This window comes from Schistocerca gregaria, unplaced genomic scaffold, assembly GCF_023897955.1.
Source record: "Schistocerca gregaria isolate iqSchGreg1 unplaced genomic scaffold, iqSchGreg1.2 ptg000178l, whole genome shotgun sequence".
NCBI lineage: Eukaryota > Metazoa > Arthropoda > Insecta > Orthoptera > Acrididae > Schistocerca > Schistocerca gregaria.
This window is the reverse complement of record NW_026061728.1, coordinates 1,332,101-1,344,635: the sequence shown is the minus strand read 5'-3', so window position 1 is coordinate 1,344,635 and position 12,535 is coordinate 1,332,101. Positions and strand designations below refer to the sequence as shown.

At 45.0% G+C, this 12,535-nt stretch overlaps 1 non-coding gene across 1 annotated transcript; it reads left to right on the top strand.

Annotated features, from left to right (window-relative positions):
- Nucleotides 1–475: 475 nt before the first annotated feature.
- Nucleotides 476–547, top strand: Trnai-aau (transfer RNA isoleucine (anticodon AAU)). Its single transcript has one exon. It is a non-coding gene; the product is annotated as a tRNA-Ile (tRNA).
- The last annotated feature ends 11,988 nt before the right edge of the window (nt 548–12,535 follow it).

Sequence of the window (12,535 nt, the reverse complement as noted above, 5' to 3'; positions counted from 1 at the left end):
TATGGAACCACCCAACCGAAACGAGTACTGTGTGACGTGCTACCCAGCAGGTAATCACCATGGTAGCCGGCTAGCTCAGTCGGTAGAGGGTCAGACTCTTAATCCCAGGGTCGTGGGTACGAGCCCCACGCTGGGCGGAACCGAATTTTGTTCCGCTGCAGATGTAAATTACCGTTTTTCTGATTAACGATATGTAATGGAAATAGCAACTTTAAACGTTGCCTACGTCTCTGTCAGTCGCAAGGAAACTGTATTTGGAGGTGAAGGTGATTTTGTAGACATGTTTGAAAGACATGTTCTGAAATGCAAGTGTTGTTGTTTGGAGAGCACATCGGTTACGTGTCAGATGTGTAGCCAAGCAGTAATGGGTCGCCATAGCTGCAAATATTAGCCGGTAATATGAAGTGTTGTCAGCTGAAGTCTGATGATGCAGACGACCGTAAGGACGAAGTACCCAAAAATACTGCTACACCGTGCCTCTTTAGCTCAGTGGTAGAGCACTGCTCTAATAAAGCAGGGGTCGTAAGTTCCATCCTTACAGGAGAAAGATGAATTTTGGAAATCAGTTGCGCGTCGAGGCTGTATAGCAAACAGTATATGTGATGACGAACAATTAGCAACAGGCGTTTTTTTAAGAATTACCCTCAGATGTGATTAAGGCGAATGGCGCAGATAAAGCATTTGCCAAAGCGGTACAGCATAAGGTGGGACGAGGCAGTCTGAATTACATTTTATAGATGTATTTCTCACATATCTCTGAGCCTCTCGCGATATTCGTCGTCGTCGTCGTCGTCGCCGCCGCCGCCGCTTCTGCAGAAGTAGCAAATGGCGATCGTAGCAAATGCGGCGAGGGACGCCCTGCCTTCGATTCCGAATGCACAAAGTGTGTGGTCTTGTTTCTCAGTCTATATTTGGTCGGTCTCGTAAGAGATTGAATGTAACGAATGGGTGGGAAAGAGCAAGGGGCAGCGGCTGTATAGAACGAGAACACAAATCCTCAGGGGTGTGAGCGTTTTGAGACGAGTAGTATACATGTATATGTTTGTCGTCAGTGACCGTGTGGCCTAATGGATAATGCGTCGGACTTCGGATCAGAAGATTACATGTTCGAATGCTGTCACGCTCATGTTTTTCCAGTTCTGAAAAAGAAACATACCGTTTTAATGTAGCAATTGAGCAGTACGAAACCGTCTGAATGTTGCTGTTGACCATTTTTTGCTTGGAGATACTCTTGAGCGTGAAACACACACAACAAGACCGGTGTTAACTAGCGAAATGGTCGGCAGAGTGCCGACACCGCGAGTTTTGACTGGCTCTTGCACATCTAAAACAAGGTCGTAAAGTAACTCGTTCGGCTTTTGAGTCACATAAAGTATGTGTGTTAATTTTGACGCCACTAGCTCTGCATGTTGTCATGCAATTTCTTAACTCTCAGAAATGATTATGACATAAAAGTGAAGTACGTGACGAGTGTGACGTTAGGAAAACATTAGGCAGCATGGAGAGAAACTGTATGGGACCACCCAACTGAAACGAGTACTGTGTGACGTGCTACCCGGCAGGTATTCACCATGCTAGCCGGTTAGCTCAGTTGCGAGTCAGCCGCCGAGCGGGACGGACGTGTGGCGGAGCTGGACGTCTGGCTGTAGTAAACACAGGCTGAGTCGCTGCGTTTGAGGTTAGTGGTGCTGCTAAGCCGCTATTCGTGTTGCACTTGTATTCATGAAGTTCTAGAATGAATAGGTCGAATTATTTGAGGAAAGACACAATCAAGTTTACTTTCGATCGAAATTTCGTTCGACCTAAAGCATTTGAAATTAAAGCATGGTTTATCGAAAAAGTATTGATTAACGGTGATGATGTTGTCGGAGTTTATCTCTCGTTTGTGACAAATGCTGTGTATCTGAAGATGAAAAGTCCAGAATTATGTAGTTCCATTGTGGATCGTTGCGGAGGTAGCGTGAAGTTTAATCATTCTGATGGGAATGTGAGTGACGTTGCTGTTAGTCATGCTGGGTACGGGATTCGTACGATCAGAGTGTTTGAGCTCCCTTTTGAAATTCCGCCCGAAGAACTTAATGTTGCCCTTCGGCCTTATGGCAGAATTATTTCCAATGTGGCAGAAAGGTGGTCTGAAGCTCATATGTTTCCTGTCTTGAACGGCGTAAGGCAAATTAAGATTGAATTACAGAAGCATGTCCCCTCTTATCTTAATATTTGTGGGTATCGTGCTTTGATTATTTATGATGGGCAACCGCGGACTTGCGCTTTATGCAATTCCACGGAACACATTCGTGCAGAATGTTCACGGAGGCGTGTCCCGCAGTTACCGCGTGACGAGATGCCGAGTTCCGGCCCTGTTGTTGGTATGAAGTTGTCATACGCTGCCGCTGCTGACTTCCGCAGCCGAGGCGAGTCGGTGCCGCCTGTGCGCGGGGATCCTGCTGCCTCGCGGGCGTTTGTCGATGATACTCCGGCTTCAAGCTCTAGATTTGCGGATGGTCTGCCGATCAGCTCCGCGCCCCTCGAATCTATGCCGACGCCAACTTTTTCCAACTCTCCCACTGTGGTTGCTCGTTCTTCCGCGGACTCGGCCGAAGATCCCCAAATACCCGCAACGGAGGTTTCCTTGCGTCGTCAGGATTCCCACCAACGTGAGGATATTGCCACTAGCTTCCGAGGAGTGGACGCTCCAGGCATCCACTCTGCAGGAACTATGAACGAAGATAGCAATCTGGACATTGGTTTCACGTTGGCGCCCACAGAAGACACTTGCGTCAAGGAAACCACAACGAGCGATAGTGTAGAATTGGAGACTGGGTTGCTACCAGTGGGAGCCATGGAAAAAGATGCGCCTCCTTCTGCCGTTGTGGAATGCGATACGCGGACTTTAGTCCGAAAAAAGGAACAGGCGCCGTCAGACGTATCATCCGGTACTTCTCCTGACAGGTCGCAAACTTCATCTCCTGCTAGATCGCCGAAGAGATCTTCGAAGAAAGGCAAGAAGAGGAGATTGGCACACAAAGCAGCAGAGAGTTTAGCTCCTGCATTGCGGGAAAAGTTAAAACATTTAAGGGATAATGAACGACTACGAGAACAATGCCCAGTAGCACGAGTTAACGAGTGTACTGAAGCGGAGATGAGTCGTGCCGATGCAGATGATCTTCAACAACAACCTCGCGCACCGCTTGGCGTCGCAGGTTTGCAGACCGGCACTACTATGGATTTAGACCGAACTGTCTCAGGCAAAGGACTTGATTGGGCCGATGCCCAAGAAGATCGCACCGACCACGGAATGGAGATGGACCTGACACATGCTAGTGATATTTAATTTTTTTTTTTAATGTCTATTTTTCTTTCTGACAGACAGAATGGAATGGTACAGACGTGACTCTGCATGGGGTATACTTCATTAGCCAATTTCTTTTACCTGCACCTATGCCAACTGAACTGACATAAAATGTGACCACGATCAATATAAATCGGATTCGCAGTGAAACGAAAGTCGCTTCTTTAAAAGATTTCCTTTACCAGTCGGATACTGATATAGCCCTCCTACAGGAATTTAATGTCCACAACTTTTATGTCCCAGGTTTTCAAGAGATTTTAAATATTGCACCGGAAGCCACATGTGGGACTGCGATCCTTGTCAAAGATGGTATTGATGTGAAGGATATCTGTCTGTTAGAAAATGGGAGGGGCATCAGTTGTAAAATTTTTACTACTACTGTTTTAAATGTATATGTCCCCTCTGGTAACAACGCTAGAGATGATAGGGCTAATTTTTTTAAGAACGATATGGTCTATTTACTTAAGGGGAATCCGGCGGAAGCTTTAATCGGTGGTGACTTTAATTGTGTACTTCACAAAAAGGATCAGCGACCAAATTTTAACTTCTCCAGGGAACTGGCGGCTTTGGTGACAAACATGAAGTGGACAGACGTGTGGGAAAGCAAATACCCCACGTTAGTCAAATTTACGTACATCAGTAGTCGCTCGCAAAGCAGAATAGACAGAATATACGTCACAGCAAACCTGGAAAATAAAATCAGTAGTATCGAAGTAATTCCCACTACCTTTTCGGACCATCTCGCAGTGAAATGCAGCATTCGGTTTCAGAAGCAAGGAACGTATTGGGGTCGCCCCTTATGGAAGCTGAATACCCATATGTTGTTCGAGGGTGCCCTATCAAGAACAGTAGCGGAGGTATGGCAGGCTGCTCTACGTATGCGCCATAAATACAGCTCTCGCCTTGCGTGGTGGACCTCATGTGCTAAAAAGAAATTGAGATCATCCCTAATAGCTTACGGGAGGGAGCGAGCGATGTGGTCTCGCAATACCGTTGAATTTTACTATACATGCTTAAGGGAACTATCAGCTCAGCAAATGACTGATGAGGTTTTCATTGAAATAAAGAAGATCAAGGCTCACCTCATAAGTCTCAAGCGACAACAGCTGGAGGGTTTAAAAATTAAATCTCGTGTCCCGACAACGGTGGAGGACGAAAACGCATCGCTGTACCACTTACTCGAACATGAAAGAAATAGAAGACGAGCGTTTATTGCTTGTCTTAGAGTGGGCGATAACCGGGTGCTGACGGAACACTCTGACATTTTAAATGCAGTTTATGGATTTTATCGTACGTTATATACTGATACCCGGTATAATCTAGACTGTGCGAACGATTTGCTACGAACTACAGGTATCGACAACGTTATCAATGACGAGGACAATGTGTCCCTTACCACTGCGATCACATGTGAGGAGGTGTTTGATATACTTAAATATTCGCCTACCCGTAAGTCCCCAGGGCCTGATGGCTTGCCTGTAGAGTTTTATTGTACATTTTGGCCTCTCATCGGTAATCAATTCACAGAAGTGATAAATGAAGTGTTGCAAGGTGTTACTGTTCCACGCGAGTTCAAAGAAAGCGTAACTGTGCTAATACCAAAGGGAAGGAACGCGACAGTTAAAGATCTCAATCAATTGAGACCAATATGTTTGATGAACTCGGATTATAAAATAATTGCACGTGTACTGAAGGAAAGACTGAGACCTCTAATGGAGAAGATCATAGGTGACCACCAAACCTGTCTCTCGGGGCGGAATATTTTTAAAACTGTTTGTGAATATAGGGATGTCTCTGCAATTTTTGCAACGTCATCCTCACCAGGAGGCCTTGCCTTTATCGACTTCTCAAAGGCTTTTGACAGGGTCAACCACTTATTTTTGTTCAGAACGTTGACCTATGTGGGTTCTAGTCAACATTTTGTGCAAGTTTTAATTAACATTGTTGAAGGCATCCAAACACAAGTGTCTGTAAATGGGCATTTCACTCCACCCATTGAAATTCGCAACGGCGTCCCGCAGGGAAGTCCTTTGTCAATGCTCCTGTATGTTGTTGCACTGGAGCCTTTACTAAGGAGACTCGATGTCGATCTTGAGGGCATCACGATATCTGGCGTTAACAACGTCACCAATGCATATGCTGATGACGTTGGGGTGGTTATTCGTAGTAACGAAGATTTAGAGAAATTAACTACGAATATTCAGATCTTTTGTGAAGCTACAGGCGCTAGGGTTAACGAGGTGAAGAGTTCGTTTTTAAATCTTAAAGGTCTTCAAGATGTCCGTTTGGAATGGGCACGCTCCGTCGATCGTCACACCGCTCTGGGTGTCACCTTTTACCGATGTCCGCTTCAGACCATGACCTACAATTGGAAGAAAGTACTGGATACAATCAGAGGAGCCACAATACTCAATCAGACCAGACATCTGATCATTAAACAACGAATCAGAATAATTAATTGGTCCATTTTATCAAAAGCTATATATATAGGTCAAATATTGCCAGTTTCGAAACCCATTGCCAAACGTATAATGAGTATCATTTGCCGATTTATATGGACAGGGAATATTTTTAGAGTAGCAGTCGGTACAGTTACGTTACCTTCCGCTGAAGGTGGCCTAGGTTTAACAGATATATGGCGGAAGACTACGGCGTTATATATAAAGAGGACCCTACAAATTATAGAAAAACATCCACATAGAATTACAGCCAGGCTGTATCGACTCCTACAGCCAGAAAATTTACGTCCACCCATAAATATAGGCGGAATTAATTATAAATTGAAATATATTCGCCAGTTCTTTTTAGAGATTAGCTACATGGACAGTATTGTCACGAATCCACAATCAAGGAATTGCAGGAAATTAATGGAACTCTTAACAACGAAAGAACATGTCAACAAAATGGAGTGCAGATATCCCGACAAAGACTGGAAAAGAATTTGGAAAAATATTAGTAATCGTGAACTGTCTTCCGACATTCAGGCAACCTGGTACCGAGTTGTTAATAACGTAGTTTCCACTAACGAAAAGTTGCACTCCATTGGTCTTAGTGACACGATTGTGTGCACCCGATGTGACGCAGTTGACACATTGATCCACCGCTTTCTCTGTGGCGGATACGCCGAAATATGGAGGGGACTCCAACGGCGGGTAGCCTTTATAACCAGAACTGTTAGTACTGAGATCAATGTTGAAAAATTACTCTTCCCCGATGGTGTTTTCTTCCCTGTCCAGAAAACCAATGCTGTGTTGTGGTTGTTTGGCAATTATGTACATTACGTTATATCTGAACACGGCAATGACCGTGTTTTAGAATACGAATTATACGAACGAGCAAAATATTATCAGATATGTACGCGCAGGGACCACAAAAAAACTTTTGGTAACATGTTACACATTCTGTTTCAGAGACAAGGAATTGGATAAACATCTTAATAGCCCTCGTCTACGAAAAATGTAGTCACAGGCCAAAGTAGGGGATCGCTGTTGAGGGTGAAGTACGGTGGGGACTTCGTGTGCCCCAGGGCCACTACGGTAGCCGTGAAGGCCTCGGACAGAACCCCGAAACGGCACTGCGGCTTCACACTTACTGCTGGATGAACCCCATATCTCCAGCAACTACTTTCATCTATGATAATTTTCCAGGATCTCGGAAATATCGGAAGGTGGTTTCGTTGCACACAATGCAGTGGAAGCTTCTTGCACGTGTTCCTCAGTTACAATCTTTCTATTTTTGTTTAATTTTTTTTCAGTATGAAGCAAGAGTGACAATTTATTAATTCCCAAGAAGCCTTAATTTTTCAATTTTCAGTTCTACGGAGGAGAATCCTCACATGGCGAAGAAGCCAAACGTCATTTCATTTCCCTAACTGTCACAGTAAATTTGAAAAAAAAAAAAATCAGTCGATATAGCATAGAAGCTCGCCGAAGAAGGCATAAAAGGAGAGCGAATGGATGGGCTGTGTGGGGAGAAGGGAGCCCAAAAAAAAAAAAAAAAAAAAAAAAAAAAAAAAAAAAAAAAAAAAATTGGTAGAGCACTTGCCTGCGAAAGGCAAATGTCAAAAAAAAAAAAATGGATAAGGCGTCGGACTTCGGATCTGAAGATTACAGGTTCGAATGCTGTCACGCTTGTGTTTTTCCAGTTCTGAAAAAGAAACATAACGTTTTAATGTAGCAATTGAGCAGTACGAAACCGTCTGAATGTTGCTGTTGACCATTTTTTGCTTGGAGATGCTCTTGAGCTTGAAACACACACAACAAGACCGGTGTTAACTAGCGAAAAAGTCGGCAGAGTGCCGACACAGCGAGTTTTGACTATCACTTGCACATCTAAAACAACGTCGGAAAGTAACTCGTTCGGCTTTTGAGTCACATAAAGTATGTGCGTTAATTTTGACGCCACTAGCTCTGCATGTTGTCATGCAATTTCTTTACCTCTCAGAAATGATTATGACATAAAAGTGAAGTACGTGACGAGTGTGACGTTAGGAAAACATTAGGCATCATGGAGAGATTCTGTATGGGACCACCCAACCCAAACGAGTACTGTGTGACGTGCTACCCGGCAGGTATTCACCGAGGTAGCCGGCTAGCTCAGTCGGTAGAGCGTCAGACTCTTAATCCCAGGGTCGTGGGTTCGAGCCAGACGCTGGGCGGAACGGAATTTTGTTCCGCTGCAAGTGTAAATTACCGTTTTTCTGATTAACGAGATTTAATGGAAATAGCAACTTTAAACTTTGCCTACATCTCTGTCAGTCGCAAGGAAGCTGTATTTGAAGGTGAAGGTGATTTTGTAGACATGTGTGAAAGACATGTTCTGAAATGCAAGTGTTGTTGTTTGGAGAGCACATCGGTTACGTGTCAGATGTGTAGCCAAGCAGTAATTTGTCGCCATAGCTGCAAATATTAGCCGGTAATATGAAGTGTTGTCAGCTAAAGTCTGATGATGCAGACGACCGTAAGGACGAAGTACCCAAGAGTACTGCTAGGCCGCGCCTCTTTAGCTCAGTGGTAGAGCACTGGTCTAATAAACCAGGGGTCGTAAGTTCCATTCTCACAGGAGAAAGATTAATTTTGGAAATCAGTTGCGCGTCGTGGCCGTATAGCAAACAGTACCTGTGATGACGAACAATTAGCGACAGGCGTTTTTTTAAGAATTACTCTCAGATGCGATTAAGGCAAATGGCGCAGATAAAGCATTTGCCAAAGCGGTACAGCATAAGGTGGGACGAGGCAGTCTGAATTACATTTTATAGATGTATTTCTCACATATCTCAGAGTCTCTCGCGATATTCGTCGTCGTCGTCGTCGCCGCCGCCGCCGCTTCTGCAGAAGTAGCAAATGGCAATCGTAGCAAATGCGGCGAGGGACGCCCTGCCTTCGATTCCGAATGCACAAAGTGTGTGGTCTTGTTTCTCAGTCTATATTTGGTCGGTCACGTCAGAGGTTGAATGTATCGAATGGGTGGGAAAGAGCAAGGGGCAGCGGCTGTGTAGAACGAAAACGCAAATCCTCAGGGGCGTGAGCGTTTCGAGATGAGTCGTATACATGTAAATGTTGGTCGTCAGTGACCGTGTAGCCTAATGGATAAGGCGTAGGACTTCGGATCTGAAGATTACAGGTTCGAATGCTGTCACGCTTGTGTTTTTCCAGTTCTGAAAAAGAAACATAACGTATTAATGTAGCAATTGAGCAGTACGAAACCGTCTGAATGTTGCTGTTGACCATTTTTTGCTTGGAGATGCTCTTGAGCTTGAAACACACACAACAAGACCGGTGTTAACTAGCGAAAAAGTCGGCAGAGTGCCGACACAGCGAGTTTTGACTATCACTTGCACATCTAAAACAACGTCGGAAAGTAACTCGTTCGGCTTTTGAGTCACATAAAGTATGTGCGTTAATTTTGACGCCACTAGCTCTGCATGTTGTCATGCAATTTCTTTACCTCTCAGAAATGATTATGACATAAAAGTGAAGTACGTGACGAGTGTGACGTTAGGAAAACATTAGGCATCATGGAGAGATTCTGTATGGGACCACCCAACCCAAACGAGTACTGTGTGACGTGCTACCCGGCAGGTATTCACCGAGGTAGCCGGCTAGCTCAGTCGGTAGAGCGTCAGACTCTTAATCCCAGGGTCGTGGGTTCGAGCCAGACGCTGGGCGGAACGGAATTTTGTTCCGCTGCAAGTGTAAATTACCGTTTTTCTGATTAACGATATTTAATGGAAATAGCAACTTTAAACTTTGCCTACATCTCTGTCAGTCGCAAGGAAGCTGTATTTGAAGGTGAAGGTGATTTTGTAGACATGTGTGAAAGACATGTTCTGAAATGCAAGTGTTGTTGTTTGGAGAGCACATCGGTTACGTGTCAGATGTGTAGCCAAGCAGTAATTTGTCGCCATAGCTGCAAATATTAGCCGGTAATATGAAGTGTTGTCAGCTAAAGTCTGATGATGCAGACGACCGTAAGGACGAAGTACCCAAGAGTACTGCTAGGCCGCGCCTCTTTAGCTCAGTGGTAGAGCACTGGTCTAATAAACCAGGGGTCGTAAGTTCCATTCTCACAGGAGAAAGATTAATTTTGGAAATCAGTTGCGCGTCGTGGCCGTATAGCAAACAGTACCTGTGATGACGAACAATTAGCGACAGGCGTTTTTTTAAGAATTACTCTCAGATGCGATTAAGGCAAATGGCGCAGATAAAGCATTTGCCAAAGCGGTACAGCATAAGGTGGGACGAGGCAGTCTGAATTACATTTTATAGATGTATTTCTCACATATCTCAGAGTCTCTCGCGATATTCGTCGTCGTCGTCGTCGCCGCCGCCGCCGCTTCTGCAGAAGTAGCAAATGGCAATCGTAGCAAATGCGGCGAGGGACGCCCTGCCTTCGATTCCGAATGCACAAAGTGTGTGGTCTTGTTTCTCAGTCTATATTTGGTCGGTCACGTCAGAGGTTGAATGTAACGAATGGGTGGGAAAGAGCAAGGGGCAGCGGCTGTGTAGAACGAAAACGCAAATCCTCAGGGGTGTGAGCGTTTCGAGATGAGTCGTATACATGTAAATGTTGGTCGTCAGTGACCGTGTAGCCTAATGGATAAGGCGTAGGACTTCGGATCTGAAGATTACAGGTTCGAATGCTGTCACGCTTGTGTTTTTCCAGTTCTGAAAAAGAAACATAACGTTTTAATGTAGCAATTGAGCAGTACGAAACCGTCTGAATGTTGCTGTTGACCATTTTTTGCTTGGAGATGCTCTTGAGCTTGAAACACACACAACAAGACCGGTGTTAACTAGCGAAAAAGTCGGCAGAGTGCCGACACAGCGAGTTTTGACTATCACTTGCACATCTAAAACAACGTCGGAAAGTAACTCGTTCGGCTTTTGAGTCACATAAAGTATGTGCGTTAATTTTGACGCCACTAGCTCTGCATGTTGTCATGCAATTTCTTTACCTCTCAGAAATGATTATGACATAAAAGTGAAGTACGTGACGAGTGTGACGTTAGGAAAACATTAGGCATCATGGAGAGATTCTGTATGGGACCACCCAACCCAAACGAGTACTGTGTGACGTGCTACCCGGCAGGTATTCACCGAGGTAGCCGGCTAGCTCAGTCGGTAGAGCGTCAGACTCTTAATCCCAGGGTCGTGGGTTCGAGCCAGACGCTGGGCGGAACGGAATTTTGTTCCGCTGCAAGTGTAAATTACCGTTTTTCTGATTAACGAGATTTAATGGAAATAGCAACTTTAAACTTTGCCTACATCTCTGTCAGTCGCAAGGAAGCTGTATTTGAAGGTGAAGGTGATTTTGTAGACATGTGTGAAAGACATGTTCTGAAATGCAAGTGTTGTTGTTTGGAGAGCACATCGGTTACGTGTCAGATGTGTAGCCAAGCAGTAATTTGTCGCCATAGCTGCAAATATTAGCCGGTAATATGAAGTGTTGTCAGCTAAAGTCTGATGATGCAGACGACCGTAAGGACGAAGTACCCAAGAGTACTGCTAGGCCGCACCTCTTTAGCTCAGTGGTAGAGCACTGGTCTAATAAACCAGGGGTCGTAAGTTCCATTCTCACAGGAGAAAGATTAATTTTGGAAATCAGTTGCGCGTCGTGGCCGTATAGCAAACAGTACCTGTGATGACGAACAATTAGCGACAGGCGTTTTTTTAAGAATTACTCTCAGATGCGATTAAGGCAAATGGCGCAGATAAAGCATTTGCCAAAGCGGTACAGCATAAGGTGGGACGAGGCAGTCTGAATTACATTTTATAGATGTATTTCTCACATATCTCAGAGTCTCTCGCGATATTCGTCGTCGTCGTCGTCGTCGTCGTCGTCGCCGCCGCCGCCGCTTCTGCAGAAGTAGCAAATGGCAATCGTAGCAAATGCGGCGAGGGACGCGCTGCCTTCGATTCCGAATGCACAAAGTGTGTGGTCTTGTTTCTCAGTCTATATTTGGTCGGTCACGTCAGAGGTTGAATGTATCGAATGGGTGGGAAAGAGCAAGGGGCAGCGGCTGTGTAGAACGAAAACGCAAATCCTCAGGGGCGTGAGCGTTTCGAGATGAGTCGTATACATGTAAATGTTGGTCGTCAGTGACCGTGTAGCCTAATGGATAAGGCGTAGGACTTCGGATCTGAAGATTACAGGTTCGAATGCTGTCACGCTTGTGTTTTTCCAGTTCTGAAAAAGAAACATAACGTTTTAATGTAGCAATTGAGCAGTACGAAACCGTCTGAATGTTGCTGTTGACCATTTTTTGCTTGGAGATGCTCTTGAGCTTGAAACACACACAACAAGACCGGTGTTAACTAGCGAAAAAGTCGGCAGAGTGCCGACACAGCGAGTTTTGACTATCACTTGCACATCTAAAACAACGTCGGAAAGTAACTCGTTCGGCTTTTGAGTCACATAAAGTATGTGCGTTAATTTTGACGCCACTAGCTCTGCATGTTGTCATGCAATTTCTTTACCTCTCAGAAATGATTATGACATAAAAGTGAAGTACGTGACGAGTGTGACGTTAGGAAAACATTAGGCATCATGGAGAGATTCTGTATGGGACCACCCAACCCAAACGAGTATTGTGTGACGTGCTACCCGGCAGGTATTCACCGAGGTAGCCGGCTAGCTCAGTCGGTAGAGCGTCAGACTCTTAATCCCAGGGTCGTGGGTTCGAGC